This window comes from Chiloscyllium plagiosum, unplaced genomic scaffold (genome assembly GCF_037043375.1).
Source record: "Chiloscyllium plagiosum isolate Xiang-an unplaced genomic scaffold, Cpla_swu_hap1 HiC_scaffold_11, whole genome shotgun sequence".
In the NCBI taxonomy this organism is placed as follows: domain Eukaryota; kingdom Metazoa; phylum Chordata; class Chondrichthyes; order Orectolobiformes; family Hemiscylliidae; genus Chiloscyllium; species Chiloscyllium plagiosum.
Genome location: NW_028270149.1, coordinates 2,472,917 through 2,477,398, shown reverse-complemented (window position 1 = coordinate 2,477,398; position 4,482 = coordinate 2,472,917). Strand labels below are relative to the sequence as shown.

Sequence of the window (4,482 nt, the reverse complement as noted above, 5' to 3'; positions counted from 1 at the left end):
TCATGTTCCCAACTTGCTGCCATTTACAACTTCACTGGGGAAAGTTCACTGATCGTTGTATCTCACTGCTCTGTAAGGCAGCAGCGAATGTGTCAAATGTGACCCCGACTGCTATTCAGGAAGAAGGAAATCAACATCTTTGTTAACTGGGAAATAACCATTTGTTGCAACGCATGACTTAAAAAACCAGAAATTTCTCATCTACTACAAAGAAAATTAAACTATACCTCTTCAAAAACCCCAAACACATGCAGTTATGATTAAGACCGAAGTAAGACAAGCATTTAACGCATGAGTAGGTGGGGTGCAGAGAAATATAGATGCTTCGATATTGACCGACAGATTTAGACAGTAGTTTTGAAGCGGATCAGGCTTAGAGGGCCGAAGGGCCTGTTCCTGGCCTGTAAAATGTCTTTGTTCTTTGTTCTCTTTGCTGCTCTCACGTGCCTTGCTGCGATATACAGACAAAACCTGCAAACTGTCACACTGTAGGGTAAAGCAGTCAGCTGGGGGTCAGTGCAGGACCATCTCAGCTCTGAAGAGACTCAAATCCCACTCCAGTGACTTTGGTTTACGTTCCTGGTCAGTAAGTCAGTGGGTAAACGAGAGGGTCAGGCCTGAATGAACCAGAAAAATTAAAAGGATCAGCTCTGAGACGGCGCATGAAATTGGAGGGTTAGTGCTGAGAGAGCACCACAGTTTTGGAGGGTCAGTACTGAGGGAGTGCCGCACTGTCGGAGGGACAGTACTGAGGGAGTGCCGCGCTGTCGGAGGGTGGGCTGAGGGAGCGCAGCGCTGTCGGAGGGTCAGTGCTGAGGCAGTGCCGCGCTGTCGGAGGGTGGGCTGAGGGAGCGCCGTGCTGTCGGAGGGACAGTGCTGAGGGAGCGCCGCGCTGTCGGAGGGTCAGTGCTGAGGGAGCGCCGCGCTGTCGGAGGGTCAGTGCTGAGGGAGCGCCGCGCTGTCGGAGGGACAGTGCTGAGGGAGCGCCGCGCTGGCGGAGGGTCAGTGCTGAGGGAGCGCCGCGCTGTCGGAGGGGCAGTGCTGAGGGAGCGCCGCGCTGGCGGAGGGTCAGTGCTGAGGGAGCGCCGCGCTGTCGGAGGTTCAGTGCTGAGGGAGTGCCGCGCTGTCGGAGGGTCAGTGCTGAGGGAGCGCCGCGCTGTCGGAGGTTCAGTGCTGAGGGAGCGCCGCGCTGGCGGAGGGTCAGTGCTGAGGGAGCGCCGCGCTGGCGGAGGGTCAGTGCTGAGGGAGCGCCGCGCTGGCGGAGGGTCAGTGCTGAGGGAGCGCCGCGCTGGCGGAGGGTCAGTGCTGAGGGAGCGCCGCACTGTCGGAGGGTCAGTGCTGAGGGAGCGCCGCGCTGTCGGAGGGTCAGTGCTGAGGGAGTGGGCACTGTCAGAGGGTCAGTGCTGAGGGAGCGCCGCGCTGTCGGAGGTTCAGTGCTGAGGGAGCACTGCGCTGGCGGAGGGTCAGTGCTGAGGGAGCGCCGCGCTGTCGGAGGGTCAGTGATGAGGGAGCGCCGCGCTGTCGGAGGGTCAGTGCTGAGGGAGCGCCGCGCTGTCGGAGGGGCAGTGATGAGGGAGCGCCGCGCTGTCGGAGGGGCAGTGATGAGGGAGCGCCGCGCTGTCGGAGGGTCATGCTGAGGGAGCACCGCACTGAGGTGTCTCTCAGTCATTTGGAGAGGATGAGAACTCTGAAGAAGCTGGTCAGAAACATGACGTAGCAGGCAGCGTTACCATAGCCCACCCAGACCGCATCCCAGCTCAAAGGAGGCTTCAGGACAAAGATTGTGATGATGTTCTCGCCGCCAGTCACTCCAAAATCATACGGAAGATAGCAGATAAAGGGAAGAGCTATCTGTATGCTGTATCTCTTCGGCCCAGGGTCATTCACCTCAGTGGGGAGCTGACGTTGTGGCTGAACAGAAGGATAATAGAGGGTAAATGCTGAATACAGCAGACTTAGTAAGTACAGTATCAGGCACAGGCAGATCAGTAAGATCCCATGTTGGTTATTAACTTTCTTCAAAACGAAGTGGCTGGATGCCAGGCTGCCAATGAGTCCAGCCATCCCCGATGCCGTCCCAGCACATTTAACCTTCGACTGTGTTTGGCTGGTCCTCACCGCAGGGCAGTGATGGTATTAATCCCACTCCAGTACGCTGGGAATCCTCCAGTCAATCCATTAATCACTGCAGAGCCGAACATCACATTGACCGGCAGCTGGAAAATTTGGGTGAACAGCAGTAAAAGCCTTCCCAACAGGTAGCCCAGTAATGGCATGACCAGCAGCACCTTCTGGCCTTGCCGATCTGCCCACATTCCCAACAGCACTGTGGTCAGTAAGGGGGCCAACGAGTAGATCATGTTATAAATCATGTAGAATCGGGCCACTTCCTTCTGGAGCAAGTCACTGTTCCCAGCCGCTGTCCCATTTAGCTGGTCATATACCTCCATCAGCAGTGCTGTATCAAAGAGGGAATTGGCCACATTGGTAACAACCATCACTGGCCCCACGTAGCTCAACGGAGAGGTCATATCAACACCCAAAACCACCTCTACCACCCAGTTCCTGCTGCCTATCAGACTCTGTAAAAGGTAGAGGTGACTGTCTCCTGAGGCAGACACTGCCCCTGGACCAGACACTGCCCCTGGATCAGACACTGCCCCTGGATCAGACACTGCCCCTGGATCAGACACTGCCCCTGGGACCAGACACTGCCCCTGGGACCAGACACTGCCCCTGGATCAGACACTGCCCCTGGATCAGACACTGCCCCTGGGACCAGACACTGCCCCTGGATCAGACACTGCCCCTGGGACCAGACACTGCCCCTGGGACCAGACACTGCCCCTGGGACCAGACACTGCCCCTGGATCAGACACTGCCCCTGGGACCAGACACTGCCCCTGGATCAGACACTGCCCCTGGGACCAGACACTGCCCCTGGATCAGACACTGCCCCTGGATCAGACACTGCCCCTGGGATCAGACACTGCCCCTGGACCAGACACTGCCCCTGGACCAGACACTGCCCCTGGGACCAGACACTGCCCCTGGGACTAGACACTGCCCCTGGACCAGACACTGCCCCTGGATCTGACGCTGTTGTGCAGAGGATTTGAGCCCTGCATCAGACTCCATCCTAGGTAAGTGTCTGGGCTCCAGTAATCTCTCCACTCAGGGTTCAGTTTATAACCTCACGCAAAAAAGTGTATCTGTGATTTGTTGAATTCTGCATGCAAATCAGGAAACTTCCTCATAGCATTTGGTTCTCTTTAATATTAGTCCCTGTGAGGAGCTCGTTCGATATGAGGAATTGTAAGCATGAAAAATGAAAGACAATTTACCTCATGCATGATTTAGTGACTAAATCTAAATCTGCATGACTGAAAACAAAGTACCTGCTACTCCTCCAACTTTAAAAACTATTCTATTATTAATGAGTTATTACGATCCCTGTGGAATTCTGCTTCACCATAACCATATCTCTCTCCGTCTGTAACTGTCACTTGATTTCAAAAACCTTTGATTGTTCTCTACACAACCAAACCATGTGGGGACGTCTCAGAGCTAGACTGTTTCTGGCATTTCCAATTTTACTTTATGTTAAAGGAGATATTTTGAAACACACCCATCTTGTCGAGTCCAGTATTCACTGTATAATTGACTCTGTGCCTGCACTGTCATCTGAACATTCTGCCCAGAGAGCTGGTAACAGTTTTGATATAATTCAGGAACGTGCTAGACCAATACAGTGGGCAGTTAACCATCTGGGATCTGGTGTCACGTGCCAGTCAGACTGAGTTTCCTTTCCTAAAATCAGTTAGGTTTTTAACAACAACCTTGGCCTCTTTTACTGGTGCCACTTTTTTTATTTCCCCGTTTTTAAACTGATTTCTAATCAGAAACTGCCAGATTAGTATTTAACTACCTGTTCTCAAGATTAATGTCTGGTAACAAAATAACTCCATTATCTGTATAGCTGTAAAACTCATTTTGGGCTATCATTTACAACATTCATTCAGCAGATGTGGAACACAGGAGTAGGAGAGGAACATTCAGCCTATCAAGCATTTCCGCTGTTCAATCAGATCAGAGTCAGTAGAATGTGAACTTGATTCACCAGTCTGAGTTCCACATCACTAACATGCTTTACCTATGAGGAAACCCACTAATTGCAGTTGTTAAGATGGTTAGTTTTAAAGGATGATGTATGCTATATCCTCTGCATGAAGAAGTGTTTTTCCATCACTGCTGAATAATCATGCACCTTAAAACCTTGACTTTTAAGGTTTTTGTCCTTTGTTCCAGAGCAAACCACTACAAGAGGGAGAAGTTCCTCTCTCAACCCTATATAATCTTTTAATTACCCTAAACATCTCGATTTGATAACCCCTAAGTCTTCGACATTCAAAGATATATGACTCAGTCGACATATATGTTAACAGCAGGAGGCCATTCAACCCCTCAAGCCTGTACCATTAT

General features: G+C 51.9%; 1 pseudogene; it reads right to left on the bottom strand.

Annotated features, from left to right (window-relative positions):
* Nucleotides 1–1,612: 1,612 nt before the first annotated feature.
* Nucleotides 1,613–2,746, bottom strand: LOC122557529 (solute carrier family 46 member 2-like; annotated as a pseudogene).
* Between the last annotated feature and the right edge of the window lie 1,736 nt (nt 2,747–4,482).